This window comes from Mustela putorius, unplaced genomic scaffold (assembly GCF_011764305.1).
Source record: "Mustela putorius furo isolate JIRA1106 unplaced genomic scaffold, ASM1176430v1.1 tig00000992_pilon_pilon_pilon, whole genome shotgun sequence".
NCBI lineage: Eukaryota > Metazoa > Chordata > Mammalia > Carnivora > Mustelidae > Mustela > Mustela putorius.
The window spans coordinates 4,815,807-4,834,473 of NW_025421526.1; the positions used below are offsets into that span (position 1 = coordinate 4,815,807).

At 37.3% G+C, this 18,667-nt stretch overlaps 1 protein-coding gene across 2 annotated transcripts in view; it reads right to left on the bottom strand.

Moving 5' to 3' along the window:
• The window catches only part of TMEFF2 (transmembrane protein with EGF like and two follistatin like domains 2), a 241,707-nt gene that overhangs the window by 173,917 nt on the left and 49,123 nt on the right, over positions 1-18,667 (bottom strand). The gene's annotated exons all lie outside the window — the stretch shown is intronic.

Consider the following 18,667-nt stretch of genomic DNA (forward strand, 5'->3'; position numbering starts at 1 on the left):
AATCTGATTTTCTCTTACTTGTTTTGATAAATAAATTAACATTTTTTTTTCTAGAGTCAAAAACCGAGGTGATTTCTCCAGGTTACAAAACACTTACATGGAGTGACTCATGGGAAGTCAACAGCACTTATTAAATCTTTGAGTTTAGAAACATGACCTACTGTGTGCGTACAGACCTACTGTGTGTCCCAGTGTAGTCTGTAGTGACAGGAGAACATGCGGTAAATCCACATGACCATTACTAGGACGACAACCAGGAGACATACATATATGCTGTTAGAAACTGGTAGTTTCAAATTGACCTTTCTCCTGTGGCACTGATTTTCTACTACATTACTACAAGGGAATCTTTAATGAAAGGTTTCCAAATCTCTATCAACTGCTGTTCCCAACTAAATCTTCTCCTAAAATCAATATTCTTGTTTATAAACTAGCTCTCTGAGTTATTACAAATCATGATGATGTTTTGAACAAGCTAATGGTCAAAAGAATGTTAATCGATTTTCCTGCTTGGGAAAAAACGGTGCGGATAGCTGCCTTTTATTCAACACTGAGTCGGTTCATTTGTAGACTGATTTAATTTTGATTCAGGAGGAATATGAGAAGTAAGAAAATGTTTGAATTTTCGACTCACTCCTTTCTGTTGTGACATTTTGTTCTTTCCTTCCATCATCTCCAGGAGTTTGCCGACTGGCACTGACAGGAGTGTAAAACTACTGCAAATTGTTACTCCAGCGGCACCTGCCTGCCAGCATCTGATCAGCGGCGCCTCTCGTGCACCTTTCACTCTTTCCTCACTGACGTCAGAGCCCACGGGGCCGCTGGGCACTGCCTCTGACCCTGCGGCATGGAGTGGGATCACCCGACTCCCCCCACTTTAAGACAAACATGCACGAACGCCATCATCATGAAAATGAACGTCTAGTCTGCAGATCGGAGGGCTTGTGGGGCACCGTAGGGGCAAGCACTCATACTCTTCTCTCTCTGTGGCTTCATTTGCACTGATTTATCCATCTCTCCATCTCAGCAGTTATCAACTGCATCCCCTGTCCCTAACCTGAGAATGCAGAGAAGCTTTCCCTATTGAAGACATTCTAATGGGGCTCTGCGGGTCACCTGACAAAAGCTGGCAGAAGTGATAGATGCTGTGTTCTTCCTTCTGTGGAGTTGGATGCTTTCCACCGTCGCTGGGTCAAATTAGGACTCCTGAGAATAATATCTGGATCCCCTACATAGTTCTGAAATGCCATGATCTTCTGAATGGATAAGATCAGCAAGTATTTCAAATTTATGTAGTCAACCTCGGAGAACTAGACTGAACACATAAAGCTTTTCAGATGACAGAAAGCATGAATAAGCAGGTAGAAAATGGGTTTCTTGGCTGACATATGGCAAATGAAGTTTAAACACGTAAGGACAGGAGAGTAATTCATATTGATTGTAAAACTAAAAGGAAACACAAATATATTCTTCCAGTATTTCAAATTTTGTCATCACAAGTCATGGGTGCCTTCTTATTCCCCCTAACCCATCCTCTGCACAACATGCACATCCCTTCTGAAGACTAGATATTAGTCACTCTAACACCATTTTGTTTCTTGCAGAGTAGTTACCCCTCAGGTTTTTTAAATCCATAATATACCCAGGATTAAGTCTTTCCCATTAGTTGGTAGGATCTTCTATTCTCTCAAAAGCTGTTATGACCAAACTTCTCACAGAAGAGGCACTAATTAATTAGGAAAACATACCGTGAAAGAGCCATTCCTGTTTATTGTCCCAAACATCACCTTATGAAATTATACACTACAGAAATATATTTTTTAAGTTTTCTCGTTTGGAAGGGAACTTGTTTAGAAACTAGTGTGTCTCTAGGGTATGAGAAATTACCTTCTTTGTCTTAGTTCTAACTGAATATTATCTTAAAGTAGAAGTCAGGTCTTAAAATATATGCAGTAGAGAGGAGATGAATGAGTAAAACAGATAAAACTGTTATTCAGGTATTATATAAAGAAAGTCCACTTACGCAATAAGAAGAAAAATCATTCACCACAACTTCAACTCAAAAAGTATACCTTGTAATTTTTAAAAAAATAAATGTTATAGAATTATAAATGTTCTTGTATTATAACCATATTATACTGTATTGACTGTTTCACTTAGACATCGTTCTAAAGGGTTAATTGTTAAATTCACCAAGAATATCCTTATACTTGCAGTATGCCGTGAATTAAGTTCAGACAAAAATAAAATATTTTAGAGAAAGTTTAATAAATTTTTTTGTTTTAGAAAATACCAATAAACATAGACATACCTACCAAAAATCCAAGTGGAAAAGGAAAAATTCAGTCTATTATTCAGATATTTGAGAAAGAAGCAAACACAAAAGGTAAGGTATTTGTGGAGCACTTTCTGAAACATTTTTATCTTCATTCATTACGGCTAGTTGGATACTGCTTTATGCATAAAATAAGTTCTTAATATGCTGTGCTAATTAATTAGGCAATGGGGGAAAAAGTACAATATGAATAATTTACCATTTCTCTTCTATGGAAATGTTCTCATTGTGAATACATCTGCCAAGTCTATATGACAGGTTGGGTAACAGAGAAAATCCTATAAATTATTCAAGTATCTCAAATACATTCAATTATTAGTATGATGATACTATATGATATAGTTCAGAAAAAAAATCAGCAGGATTTGTATGAGAACAAAGGTGACAACTAAAACTGCCAGGCCGGTCTCCCTTCACAGCCTGATGCAGTCCAGATCCTGCCATGCTAAATGCATCTGAGATAAAGGAAAAGATACACTTGCAACTGGAAGGAAGGGAAACTAATTACCACTTACTCGATTATTTGGTGTTTCCTAGGACCTTGGTATCTACTCTTCAGTTATATTAAGGAAACTGAGGCTCGGAGAGGCTGTGTAAATTCTCCAGGGTCGTAAGAACCACGTTAGTTGGACTAATATGTGCCCTCCTCCATTACGGGGGGCCGTCTCCCAACTACACAGAAGCACTCGCTTTGGCTGCTCTAAAAGAATGCCTCCTCCGGGCGCCTGGGTGCCTCAGTGGGTTAAGCGACTGCCTTCGGCTCAGGTCATGGTCCCAGAGTCCTGGGATCAAGTCCCACATTGGGCTCCAGCTCCATGGGGAGTCTGCTTCACCCTCTGACCTCCCCTCTCATGCTCTCTCTCACTTTGTCTCTCTCTCTCTGTCTCTCTCAAAATAAATAAATAAAAATCTTTAAAAAAAAAAAAAAGAATGCCTCCTCTTCTCACTTGGGCAATCCACTCCTTCATTTTTGTTTCCTTGGTATTTATGGATTTATTTTTATAAGTAAAGCAGTAATTCTTGCTTTGGGTTTTTGAATTTTGTTGTTTTGCTACATAATTTAGAAATACTGTATTTAGGGCTATGTTATGTCAGCAAAGCATTCTGACTCTGAGAGCTATGGCGCTAGCGCACGAATGAGGTTATTGTCACCAACTCTTCCCGCCACCAAGCTTCCTAACGGAGGAGTCTGCTGCTCCTCCCTCAGTCTGGAGAGACTCTAGGGCACAAAATGCCCTCCCGATGGCCTCGAACCATTTCCAGATGATCCTCTATCAGCCAGGATGAAGAAAAATTTACCGGACCTTATTGTTCATTAAAGTACAATTTTGCAAGTGCTTACATAGAGACACATATTGGCTAACAATAGAGCAAATTACACAGGGTTCATTAACTATCACAAGCCACCTAATTCACAGCTGTCCAATCTGCGAGTTCGGGATGGTGTGGGAATGGCTCCCCTTCTGTCTTTAAGTGCTGCACCTCCTGCCTTCTCTCCTGCTTCTTTCTTTCCTGATCCCAAAATATAAAAGTTATTCATTTGTGGAACCCTTGAGAAATCAACAGAGCAGTTTTTGTTGGTTTAAACTAGGTTAGATTAGATTGGATTAGAAGTCCTCTTTATTTTGGAGAAATCAGTGACTTGCTGGAACAGGTATTCGGGACAAGTGTTGAAGCCTGTGCTAAGGCATGACAGGAACAGAGCCGACTATGTCTGAAGTAAAAAAAAAGGGGGGGGGGCACAGCAGTTCAACTTTATAACTTTATTTTACATTAATTGAAAAGCTCAAGCCTTTAAAAATCTTTAATCTGCTAGTTTGAGAAATCTGGGGCATTCTGAGTGATAATCTCTTTATATTTGTGTATTATTCTTTCTCCTGAAGCAACTTAGCGAAAATCCTTAAAACTATAAGAAAAGTTGCCCAACACAACTTATACGTCGACATCCATCGAATCTTAATTTTAATGATGATATCGTATGTACATACTCTTTGCCAACCCATTACTCTAGAGTTTTGAGATACATAGGCCTGAACTACTTTGTAGTATTTCTTAGTGCAAAGTTGCACAATTCTACTTTGCAGAACATTGGTATGTTTCATATTTGCAAACTTGATTTCCCACTGCAACCTTAGATTTCAGATCACTGCCATTTTTAGTCGTTTCTATAAGGTTAGCCTTTCACTGATTAAACTTAAGTCCAAATAAATTGCATCTGTCACATTTTTTAAATTTAGCATTTCAAAGAAAGCCTATTTTCAAAAGGCTAAAAATTTTATTTTACTCAATGACTATACATATATTTTTCACTTTTTCCAGATCTCTTAATTTTAAAAATACCCAAGAACTGACCTATGAAGTAGCAACCCAGCATTAGCATAAGATAATGATATTTTTGGTTTTTACTTAGATTACTGACAAATATTCTAAATCACTTTAACCTTCAAATTTACTTTTACTATCTCTACTATAAACATGCCTGAATTGGTTTTCCTTTATAAATCCTTGCACAGATATTAGATTCTGACAAAAGAAAGGATATGCTAAAAATGAATACTTGAATTTACAAGTAGAAAATTAACTTCAGAACAAGTTAACTGTTGCCGCCTTATCTCAAGAAGAAAGTAGACAAACAGCATATATTTTAATTCTTGAGAAACTCTTTCAATAAGAAAGAAAGTGCTGGGTAGTCAACATTAGTAAGGCTGCAGTATTTTGAATTTTCCAGAAGCTTATCAGGTACAATATGTTAATTTTTCTAATGGTGTAATGAAGTCTGAAGCTTTCAGGGAGATGTAGCTTTGATAATGGGCTTAAAACAACATTAAGGAGACCCTGATTCCAGGTTCCTTAGCAGCTTCCAAATGCTAAAGGAGAAGGCAGTTTCTTCCTAGGAGGTTGCTGCTCACAGAAAATGTGTTTCCACCCCAAGTGTTGCAGCAGCATGTCTGGCAGCCCCCAGGACTAGTGGGACTCTCTGGTGTGTGGCACAGACGGTGCAGCCCCGGTAATTTGTCTATCTGATATATGTTGCCATTGTATGCCTTTCAATAGCCACGTATTTCCTCTGGGACATTCCTGGGTGCCTCTCATGTGTGTTGAGCGCAGAGTGATCTTAACTTGTGCTGGCCTGGGGCTCCTACCGTAGGTATTTTGGCTGTGGTGCCAGTTTATATTTCTGTGTATCTCGGTAGGCCGGACTGTGTGAACTGCTAGGACTCCAGCAGTCTTCCGGCAGACTTGGGAATCTACTCTGCGAGAGCTCTCCAGTTGTGGAGTCTGGGTTTTTTTTTTTTTTTTTTTTAGTCTACAAATTCTCTTTTGGATATCTCTAATCATCTTGAAAATATAAACCAGTGGTGGATTTATAAGGGGAAAAAGTGAAATATCTTGACACTTTTTACCAAGCTGGTATTTTATATAAATAGCATTATCCTCAGAGCAATGTTTTCTGGTCATAGGGAGTCCTTGGGCTATTCAAGGAAAAAGGACACTTTTAGAAGGAAATATTTTAATACTTTAGCTCTTCTCACCCTGAAAAATCCCCAATTTTGGGGATAAGAATTTGAAAACCTCATATCTGTTCTTACATTTCAATTTTAAGATGCATCCTGATTTTTAAATATAAAACTACTGTAGCATAGAATTAAGGAAATACGATTTTATAATCAAGGATTTTCCCATTTTGCTCCCCAACCGCACCATCTGAGCATCTGAGGGCTTGGCCTGAATGTGCACACCCACGGGAAGGTGGTCCTTTTCAAGATGCAGACAGAAGCAGCTGCAAAGACAGGGGCACACCACACTGAAAAATCTACACTGCGCCCATAGTAAAACAGTCCTTTAATTTTAGTTGTGTAATTATTTGACATACCAAGAGCCATTGATTTTTTAAACATTTCTTTTAGTCATATGTTTCCAAAGCTCTTCTAAAAAAATGCACTGATATTAAAGTATTACATCTGATGCTAACATAGGTCATTTGGCCTAACTGAACTGAAACTGCATGAATTTTGGCAAGTATGCAACAGATACAAAATGTCTATACTTGACTTAGACTGTGTTGCATTATGATTTGGAATCTTAAAAGTAAAGTTGTCATTTGATACTTTTTAAAAAATTATTATTGTATTATATATAATAATAATCTTAATTTATCCAAGGAAAGGAGAAATTAAAAATTCCTACAATGTTTTTCTTTCAAGATTGGGGGTATAAAAGAAAAATTTAAATTCAATAAACATAAAATTAGGAACTTAGATTTTTCCCCAAATTTTATGTTATGCCATTCTTTCCTGGGCTTCTTCCATTTTTGTTGATCGTTTGTTTTTAAATAATACAACTCCACAAAAGTTTACACCAAATTTTTAAAGTTTTCACATATTTCAAAAGGTATTTTTCATTCTTTCAAAATACACAGGAATCTACTAATTAAACTCAACATTTCATGACCTATTAATTCAGCAGTTATTATAATCCATCTTTAATTGGATTAGCTACAATTACAATTAAATGGCTCTCTGAATCATAAAAGGTTAAATACAAGTCATTTCCCATTTAAAGACTAAAATGTGAGCTGATCATGGTAAGAAAGTAAAGATAAAGATACTTCATCCTAAGCTTAATTGCTAAGCCTTTTCCTCTATTTTTATGAAGTCAACTTCCTCATCTTGTGCTTTTTTTAAATGGTACATAAAACCTTTCAAACAACATACTGTCCAAATACACGGTATCTTCAACCAATTTTTAAAATAATTTATAACTCTTATAATATAACCACCACTTACCTATATGTCAATGTGGAATAAAATAATCCTGTCCCTATATTCCATAGGTTATAGTTTACTTAAATCAAGTGTCATAGTTATACCACTGACGGGAGGGGACAGAAAGATCGAAGGCGGTTGTGGCCAGTTCAGTCCTTGTGAATTTCCCTTTTTCTTTCTTGCTCCTTCCCTGCCCCCTTCTCTTGCTTCCCTACTTACTTCTCCCCACCCCCCCCACGTATACATTTATTATGTCATTTTTTAACACCGAGTTTTTAAAGTTAAAGTTTTTCACCTATTTTCATTAGAAGCAAGCCATTCAAAGGTGAACAATTAACTTTAGATTTATCAAAAGAACATTATGTTCATTATACTTTCATCAAAAAGATAATAACGTTACTGTTTAGAGTCACTAAGTTCAAATAATGTAGAAGCAAAGCCCTAGATTTCCTATGGAGGCACTTTGAAATTAACTCTATCACTTGAGAAAATTTTCAAAGGAGAATAAAAAGGAAAGAAAAAGATGCATAGAAGAAATGATAGAATGTATTGCTACAGCATTATATTTACTTCAATTCCATAAATAGTTAAGGAGAAAGCATACATCAGAAGTCCCTGCTTTACAGAAGTATCTATCAGTCCCTAATCATGCACTGTGCAATGGAGTAGCTCACCAGGAACACAGAGTGTGGCATTTTGTGTTCTGTTGGTGTTCACCAGAGGGAGAGGAGGAGAGACGGCGTCTGATCAAGCTACAGAGCAAAGGATTCATGAGGGCAAGGACCCCAAGGGGGTATGAAATATGAAAATGGTGTGAATATCAGGCCAAGAGGAAGGAGGATCACAAACAAAGTCCTGTAGGCCGGGATGTCCCAGGAACCATACCTCATCCCACTGCACTGGAACGTTGGCCATCAAGAAGGGGGTGATGAAATGAAATTCTGGAGAAAAGGGTTGAAGTTACACTATCGAGAGCCTCAAATGCCAGTGTGAAGAGTCCAAAATCAACAACGAATTTTCAGTGAGGAAATGACATAATTAGGGCTGTGTTTTCAGTCAATTTGTAGAGGAACATCAGGGTGAACGAGTCTGGGAGTAGAGAGAGGTGCTGTAGAGTGGTTGTTATTGCCTGAGCAAGACCCGTAGGCGAGAGGGTGCCAAGTTGTTCTTAGGAGGAAATAATCCTGAATGAGTCACTGAACGAAAGGCCTCAGTTACATGCTTATACACCGAGTCTGATGGGTAACATATTTTTGGAAACACCAGAATTTAACATTAGAAGCTGAATTATCTTACAAGTATCACAATATTTTGGGTGATGCACTTATGCCTATGATGTAGAAGACTTCTTGTTCAAAAGAGGTGAGGCAAGAGGAAAGGCAGGGCCATGCTACTATGTGGTAATAAGACCCGTGTTTTCTACTAGTGCTTAAAACCCGTGATAGACCTGTTAATAGATAATACCTGAACCAGCACAAGTGGTGAAGGGGTAATACTCTCCCTTCTCCTTACTCAGAAGGTATGGACGATGCTTAACAACAGTGGTCCTCAAACTTCAGCGGGCGGAAGAATGACCCTGGGGGCTTGTTGAAGGCAGACTGCTGAGATCCATCCCCACAATTTCTGATACGGGCATCAGAATTTACATTTCCAATAACTTCTAATAATATTTCTAATAATAATGCTGATGTTTCATTACAAAGATCATACCAATGTTAAAAAAGGCAACTTATGGGAAATTAAAACACCAGGACATTTGCTAGAAAGCCCTTTCTTCTAATAGAGAACATCAGAAAACTGTGCTGTCTTGCTGAAATAGCATTCCTGAGGTTGAAAACAAAACAATGAAGGCAGTTTCTAGTCATGATTTAATTTTTACCAGCAATGAAGAGCTTAGTCCTGAATCTAAAATAGTGGAAACTTTTAGAGAAAGCATACATGATGTTTTAGTAATTGAGAAATGGCTAGTAAGCATATTCTAATTTTTAGGAAATTATATCAAAAAAACAATTTAAGAAGAAATAGCTATTATAGTCCGCCTGGGGGTTCCATGGCCAGAAAATTTAAAGGAGGTAGAAAATAAAAATTTAAAATCTGATAATACAATCACAAAATGATACTGATGAGGAAAATAAAGAATCAGTATCCAAGGAAACCAGAGCAGTTGCTCAGGGCTCCCTTTCTGATGAGCTCCCATTTAAGTGAGACGTGTATGAAATATGAAGGGGAGAACATATAGCCAAAGATGAATATGAAAGAGAAGGAACAATTTTGAGAATCAGACCAAGAAGCTAAAACATCTGATACTTCTTACCTGTGCTAAGTACCTTAAAGAGTTTTCTCTTAACTGTGCATAAAATATGTGTATATAAGAGATAAATACAGGATCAGACTAAAAATATTTCTTAAATGATGGATACAATCACTGCTTATGAAAAATAATAAACTGTGTGACAGTTAATAAGTGTGACAAAATGGTGGTTTGCTTCAATTTCCCTCCACCGGGAGAATTATCTTCACATTAGGAATGATAGCATCCTAAAGAGGTAATTGAAACACAAAATAAAAGCAAAGATTATGAGAGCATTTAGCCTCTTTAAGTGAATGTTCAAGTCCAGATTCAGATGAATTTCATTTGAAAGGTTGTGAAACAAACCGCTCGGAGTCATCACTAGGAAATGGTGGTCAATGGAGGAAATCCGCTAAGATTAGAGGGGAGCAAATAATCCAATTTTCAAAAATGGGCAGAAGTCAAAGTATGAAATTCACAGAGTTTTCACATAATTACTAAAGCTAAAAAATTCATAAACTGTTGTCATACGAATAGTTGGGACGTCTAGTGAGTGGAGAACATGGAAATGGGATGAATGAATAAACATGTAAATAAACAACACCAAGAATGCACTTAGACCAAGGCACACCAGAACAACTGCATTTCATGGGATTTCTATCAGACTCTAAAACACATAAAAGAAATTTCATGATGGCCCTGCAGCTATGACGGAGAATGGACCACCCACGCTAGACCATTTCCGGGAATGTGTTTCTGCAGAAGAGCTCTCCTTAGAGACTCTCATTACGAATCAGAAGAATGGACTTAGAGAGCAGAGCCCTTAGCTGCTCCATTCAGTTAAACTGTGTTCTATCAATTCCTTGCTGAAAACTAAGTGGTGTCCTTATCAAATATTTGGGTGACTCAAAGCTAGGGAAACTACTATCTTTGACACCAGAAACAGGATATAAATCAGTCTCAACAGGCTAAAGAGATGAGTTAAAACCAACATAATGGGGTTTAACTGGGATACACGGAAAATCCTAGATTTGTGTTGGCATAGCAATTATGCGTGTTGAAGACGGAAGATCTTTTCTCAACAGCAATGCGGGTGACAATGACGTCAGAGCTTTCATCAACTACAAAGTTACTGAGACAACATACGTTGAAGGGCTTTATGATGCCTGGCAGATAGCAGGCACTCCCTGTATGGTTTTTTGTTGAATCTCACTGCGAGGCAACCCCATGATTTGGTCGCTGAAGCTGTCCATTGAATTGCAGGAGTGAAGGGTCCACACGGAGGGAGAGATCTTCTCGTGCATCCTGGACTGGTCAAATCCTTCACAGAGAATTTTGCACAATAATGAGCAATTGAACATTAAAAGATGTAAACTGATAAAATAGGTAACATTTTGGAAGGGGTGGCTGAAGTGTTATATTAGGAAAACAGAATGTGGGAGTAAAGGGTGGGCGAGGTTTAACAGGAGAGAAAAATGACCAGGATAAGCAGCATATTAATATTTAAAGGGTTTCCACGTGGAAGAGACAAAAATTTCAATATTCAAATTTTACAGGAAAAGCTGAGGGCAAGGTAAAAAGAGAAAAATATTTCAGTTCAAAACAAGAAAAGACTGTCTAATGATGTCAATTTTCCAACAAGGAAAAATACTATGTAATGAGGTAATGAGATTCCACGAGTTTCAGCCAGAGGCTTGGCAGTGGGGAAGGTGTAGAGGGGGGATTTGTAAATTGATTTCGGAATCTGGTCTTAATGGCTCCCATGGTTTCTACCAATCAATTCAAGAAATACTTACTGAACATTTCTTATGTGGAAGGCAACCTCCCCCTTTTGCAAGTATACAAAAGTGAATGGGATAGAAACTCTGCTAAGCATATCTGTGATCCTGTAATAGAGCTGAGGTGTGTGACTTCATTAATTTTGAGGCAGTAATACTTAGAGATAAGTGACTTGAAAACCGCACAGTGCTCTGAAAGTAGAGAAGGGGAAGTGGTGTAGAAATATTTCACTGAACTCGGCCCCAAGGATATGCAAGATTTTTATAAGCTATAATTCGTGAGGGAAAGAGGTCGTAAAATAATTTAAAATAGATGGAAAATTATTGTAAAGATATCAACCTGAGAGAGAGACTAAAGAGAAAGCTGTTTAGTTTGGATAAAGCAGGATGGTAAGAAGGGAAAGAATGAAAGATAAGGTCAGACAGGCCCCGAGAGCTATGTCCTGTCTTCCAGAAGCAGGAAGAATCCACTACCATGTTGGAGCTAGAATTATCGTGACTGGAACTGGCGTATGTGGACAAGTTGAACACAACAGGTGCATTCGGAATAAAGGTGTCCAAAATAGAGGTGACTAAAGATATTTGTGTTTATCAAATATCATCTCTATTCTAGGGCACTAAGTAAGATCCTTTATATAAAGACATCTCACTTAGTCCTCAAAAGCTTGTATGAGCAAATATAACTGCAAGAATGGTACGGAACCGAGTGTATGTTATCACACTATGGTAATAGGAACCAGAAGCACAGCTGTCACATCAGGCAATGCTGTCTTCTCAGGAAATAGAAACAAGCAATCATTACGACACTTGTGAAACACCCTCTTTGGGGAGTCAAAAGCGAAAAGAAAGGGGTTCATATATGTTCTCACTACATCTAGGATCAAAATATTATATTTAGATTCTTATATGAGAATGTATGTATGCAAATTTAAACTTTAAACATGATCTAAATGTTGGGTAGCATGAGTTGGCCGTAGATAGACCAAAAACTTGGGCTTTCCTAGAAACAATGAACTTAATCTGACATATAGAGCTCACTTAGAATGTTCTACTTCTCAGGGAGCCAAATAAGGTAATCTTTGGTTTAAAATCATATATACTTTACATGGGGTGCCTGGGTGGCTCAGTGGGTTAAGCCTCCTCCTCTGGCTCAGGTCATGATCTCAGGGTCTTGAGATCAAGCCCCACATCAGGCTCTCTGCTCGGCAGGGAGCCTGCTTCCTCCTCTCTCTCTCTCTTTCTCTCTCTCTCTGCCTGCCTCTCTGCCTAATTGTGATCTCTCTCTGTCAAATAAATAAATAAAATCTTTAAAAAAAAATCATATATACTTTACAACACTGAAGACAGCACATTTTCATTTTTTTGTATTCTAAAGCCAAGAATGAGTGAGTTTACATTAATTTGTATCGCAAAGATATTGGCTCCCTGCTATCACTGAGGCAAAATTTCTGTCTGACAAATAATAAAAATAACAAATAATAAAATAATAACAAATAATAAAAGTAACAATTAGCAAATACTTCGAAGAGCATCTATTTAAACTTCTGTTGTGAACCACAAATGATTGATAACAACAACAACAAAAAATCCACAGTCTGGAGTGCAAGAACTAATTAATATATAGAGTTTATCTGGTGTGCATCTGAGAACCAGTGGCATTTAGAAATGCACACTTATGCCTACAGACTGAAACAGTTATCATTTATTAGAAGCCCGCACTGACAAAACACAGTGGGCTATTTCATATTCATAAAACTATGGCTGAGAAAATGGAACAAGATTCCAACCAACAAATTCCCTATCAGATGTTGACCTATCATTATTATTAGCATTATTATTTTATTACCTGTTATTTAGGACAACGGTACATGAAGACCCCTGAGAAGGGCACCGACCAGTCACGGACACCTGTTCATCTGTGGCCCATTACACAATTTCAGTGTTTTTCATTATTTGCCCACATTCAAAAATTAGGTTTTGAATAAAAACCTAGGTCTCCAGCTTCCCAAGAAAAATCAGAGCTAGCAGGGGTGCCTGGGTTAAGGGCTCAGTGGGTTAAGCATCCGCCTTCAGCTCAGGTCATGATCCCAAGGTCCTGGGATCGAGCCCGGTGTAAGGCTTCCTGCTCAGAGTGTGGGTCGGGGGCTGCTTTTCCTGACCCTCTGCCTGCTGCCCCCCCTGCTTGTTTGGTCTCTCTCTCTGTCAAATAAATAAATAAAATCTTTAAAAAAAAGTCCAAGCTAGCTAGCATGTATGGGCACAAATTCATATGGAACAACTGTTAGAGAAATTAACTTACTCATTTGGACAAGGCGTGGTCTAGAGTTCAGGTGTGCTTTCCTAATCTCTTCCTCTTTTTGCCTTTTTAAAAAACACCTATAGTATTCACTTACTTGCCTGATCTATTTCTCAAATACTTTTTTTTTCTCTTACATTAGCGGCTAAGTTGGGCGTTTGAAAGATGCTCAAACTCCATCTGAAGGTGTGGTCTAGTGCTCAGTGTTATAGCAATTTTTTACACATCAGAAGACTTCTGTTGTATGTGGCTACTACATTCACTTTGGCTTATTCTGTTCCTATTAAAGAGTGCAAAAAGTAACAAAAATTTAGACTTTTTAAAATAAGTGTACTTATATATTTATTTATGCAAACTCACATGAGAAAATTAAAGTCATCAGCGAATAACTACACTTTACTGTATTATCTGTGAACGTCAGTGACAAAATTTGCCTAATTTACATTTATTGCAAATATGGTATTTACTCATTTTTTTAATATCACGGGTGGCTAGACATTCACATAATAAATATGCTTTTACCTTGCATCCGTTGAACTTCAAGAAAAATTAATTACATTCATCATTTCCTGATTTATTTCTTCTTGTAATTTAAGTATATCCATGACAATGACAATTTTTTGCTAATTTCTGAGTAGTAAATGCATTTTCCTGTCATATTCTCGGCATTTTTCAAATCTTTTGTTTGAAGGACATAAAAAACATCTATAGTCTCTTCTTAGTGATTTTTTTTAATAGTCACCCTTAATTTAGAATGAATGATCATACGTGCATTACAAGTGTTTACTTCTCTTGAGTTCTTCATAATATCCTGTCCATAGCTGAGCCGGTCTGAATTCCATTTAAACATTTATTAGTTATGTGTTTATATAAGCAGTTACATTAAAAAATAACACTGCCTGACTTACTGGGTTATTTTGAAACGTCAAGTGATATAGAAACCCAAAACTATAGGGACGCCTGAGTGGCTCAGTTGGTTGGACGACTGCCTTCGGCTCAGGTCATGATCCCGGAGTCCCGGGATCGAGTCCTGCATCGGGCTCCCAGCTCCACGGGGAGTCTGCTGCTCCCTCTGACCTTCTCCTTGCTCATGCTCTCTCTCAAATAAATAAATAAATAAATAAATAAATAATCTTAAAAAAAAATTATAAACACTGTTATTTGGTATGAAAAACATAGAATTCCTGTATGTTTTAAAGTTCTGTTCCAGTGTACTGAGGAGAACAAAGAAAACAGATTCAAGGCTTGTGCTCCTTCCCGGATTGTCAGCATCCTCATCACTTTCCTCATGCTCTGATGTCATTTGTTAATTATCACTTGGGAAAACGTCCCCTCCCTTTTCTTTATTTTGTTTTAATTTTTTAAAGATTTCCTTATTTGTTTTAGAGAAGGAGAGCGTGCGTGCACCTGCCCATGGGACAGCGGGACCTGCAGAGGGAGAGGGAAAGCCAGTGTACGCAGACTCCCTGCTGAGCAGGGAGCCGACCGGGGCTGCATCTCACAACCCTGAGATCATGACCGGAGCCGACACCGAGAGTCAGAAGCCTGACTGACTGAGCCACCCAGGAGCCCCAACCCTCCTTTTTATAAAAAAAAAATACATCTTAATAAAGATTAGCATGAAAAATTAATTTTTCCTAATTGTCAAAGGTGAATGATAGTAAGATAATGGTATATATATAACAGAGAATAAATAAGTAGATTTATTTTATAAAATTGACTCTCCACATGTCCATCTTTCCATTCCCACCCATTTGGGTTCCTCCGAGGACCCCACTGTCTTTGTTCACTAGCCGTGGAACAGAGACGGAGGCGGAGGCCACTGTCAGCGGCTGCGCACCCCTCCCGCAGCCGGCGATATCTGCACTGGACTGCTCCCCATACTTCTTTACTCTGATTCTGTCCTCTGGTGTGTAAACAACCGTTAGGTGGTTAAATCCACGTGTGCACGCGAGTGTACTCCAAGGCTGGTTTCCCACTTGGAGATTCATTCCAGAGTGAGGGAAAGTGAATGCAGCAGGTTAAACGGGTTCTTTAAATGTAATAAGGTCAAATGCAGCATTGCTTTGCTTTCATTCAGTTTTTATGTTACCTATTCAAAGAGAAAATAGTGCTTTCGTGCATGTTGCAAATAGGTGGTTTAACATGTATAGTTTCTCTATTAAATATCATATTCACTTGTGGGGTTATTTCCAACTTGACTTTCTGAAGTCTTACACTCTTCTGGTGTAAAGATTAAAGTAATTAAAGGCCAAATAATGCTTAATTTAAGATTTAGAAATTTCCTGGAATTTCCAAAAAAATACAAATTTTAATGAGTTAAAGCAATAACCTACATAAATCATCATTATGAGTTGACATACTTGAAACAAATGGATATTATTTTCTGGACTACATTTCTTTAAATATTGTATTTATTTATTTGAAGGGGGAGGGGCAAAGGGACAGGGAGAGACAGTCTTAAGCAAGACCCCACCCCACTAAGCTTAGAGCCCAACGCCCAGGGTCTATCTCAGGACCCTGAGATCACGAACTGAGCCGAAACTGTGGGTTGAATACTTAACCAACTGTGCCATCCAGGCACCCCAGAAAAACATTTTTAACAGAACAAAACCCATTTTCTAAGGATGTAAATGTATATGTTAAATAGTATTAGGCATAGTACATAGAATATTAAATTATTTAACAATATTTAGCATTATCATCATTTAATACAAGGGATCTGAGTTTGTATTTTTTGCAAGTTACCAATGTATTTTAATTTAACCAACAATTTTCATTAAAAAGTGTATAATTATGTATCTATGATTCTGCTTGTGTATTCTATAAAATACCTATAGAATGTCCTCTATTTTCATTGTACAAATGAACCTTTAAATATATATGCATTTTTACTATAAAATATTTGTCTGAAAAGGGAAACAATAACCCATAGTACCAACTTTTAAGATAATTTTATTTAAAATGAGATATTTATTTTTAAATGAACTTGATAGGGACATTCTTAAAAGTCTATATTATGCTAGGAATCAGAACAATTCCAATTAATAATACTTTATTATTTTTATTTATTTATTTTTCTTTAATTTTTTTACTGATTAAATGATTTATTGTGAAAAGAAATACATATTCATGGGTGGTTAGCTGGAAAGAAACCTGTATTTGTGGCTTTAACATAGTTATTCTTTAAAGTAGTAAAATAACACTTGCTTCTTTATACATTTTTTAATGATCCTTTTTTAAAAATTTTATTTTTTCAGTGTTCCAAGATTCATTGTTTATGCACCACACCCAGTGCTCCATGCAATACGTGCCCTCCTTAATACCCACCACCAGGCTCACCCATTCCCCTACCCCCACCCCCTGAAACCCCGAGTTTGTTTCTCAGAGTCCACAGTCTCTCATGGTTCGTCTCCCCCTCTGATTTCCTCCAACTCACTTCTCCTCTCTTTCACGCAATGTAATTTAATATTTTTAAAGTACTTTGTCCACTCATCTTATGTTATCTTTTTGGGGATATCTCTTATATATAATTGAAAAACTATAGGAGATTTTTATATGAAGAACAGAATATTAGCTAAGGTCAGATTCTAGACACGATTTGCTCACGTTCACTCCCTAACTTGGCCAATTACCAGATGTACAATCTTGGAAAATTCTTTTATGCCTGTTATTGTCTGTTTTAGAGTTGCTGCAATGATTAAATGTTTTATTTTAACTAGAGGACTTGTAACAGAGCAGAGTATACAAGGGCCATGTTCATGTGTCCTATTACGTCAGTGTTGCACCTCTAAAGACTGGAATCCTTCTGAAGAAGAAAGCAACTAAAAAGTAATTCCGTGGTAAGTGAATCGGTCAGGTGAAAAGCCCTCACATCCAATGTAGCAGGTGAGTGACATAAAGTATGTTTGCTTTTGTGTTTACTATCTGGAGACATCCAGAAGAATGAGCTCATGAAGGCAAGATGTAAAAATAACCATAAAGAATCTTTGTAAAAATGTAAATGTCACACAAGACAATATAACTGAACCCTTGCCATTTTACAAGGTGCCATCCTGATAGCAACTATGGAAAATTTAAAAAAATTATTTCTAGGAAAAACTAAATTATTGTCAGAAGGTAGGCTACCGGCCAATAAAAATATTGTGAAGAAAAAAAAAATAGCAGAAACTACAGGTTTGGTTTTTAAAGAGTCTGACATTTGACATATTGTTTTTTTGAATTGGGTTAGATTACAACATTACAGGGAGTGGTGGACAGGGGAAGGAGTATGAGAACAAGAAAAATTAATGGCCTAAAAATATTTTAATTAATTTTCCACATTGACTTTCCTTAAGTGATAATTATGTTAGATTTTTAGAGTCAGATGCCGGCGTTCTCTCTGCAGCCGATTTGCAAGCTCTTCTCCCGAGTGTCTGCTTAGTCGTGTGGACTGTTACATTTCTGATTCATTGAGAGAATGTGAATATCCTATTTTCTGAATTTGTAAGCTTTATAGAGTCCCATAGTGACAGCCTGTAATTTGTGTGTGTGTGTCTGTCTGTGTAAATTATTTTCCAATTGCACATTTTCTAGCAACTCTTCCAAAAAAAAAAAAATCTTCCAATAAAGTATTGGATAACACTGATTAGAGAAACTTGGATAAGACCACCCAGTGTCATATGAATGGTGATTACCCTTTAACTCCTCTTTCCCTATTTATGGGCTAGTGAAAGCTAAGCAGTGTTGACGCCCTATGAGGCTGCATGGGAATTTTTTATTTGGAAAGCTCAAAGGAAGAACTTTAATCACAATAAAGAAAACATAAGCATTTCAGTTTTAATTCTCAGGACCTAACATGAAGGTTTTATTTTTAACCAGAGTAATGTATTAAGAGACATCATTAAGATACTATGGGGATATAATGATCACTATTGGATTTCACTTTAGGCTACTGCTTTTGGGGGCCACCCTTCATCTTCAAGATAACTTTAAGATTTCTCTTTCTAACATCACTGGCATCAATGTCACAGAAACAAGCAGGAACACTTGTATATATATATTGAAAATGTGCACTGATATCTAACAGCATGAGGAAGGCAAATTATAGTGGGTACATGTATATTCAGGTATACCCTGTGGGCTCCAAGTAGCACACAGTAGTTGAAAAGGCTTGTAATGACAACGCACTGCTTCCTTCATGTTTCGACTAACATTAAAGAG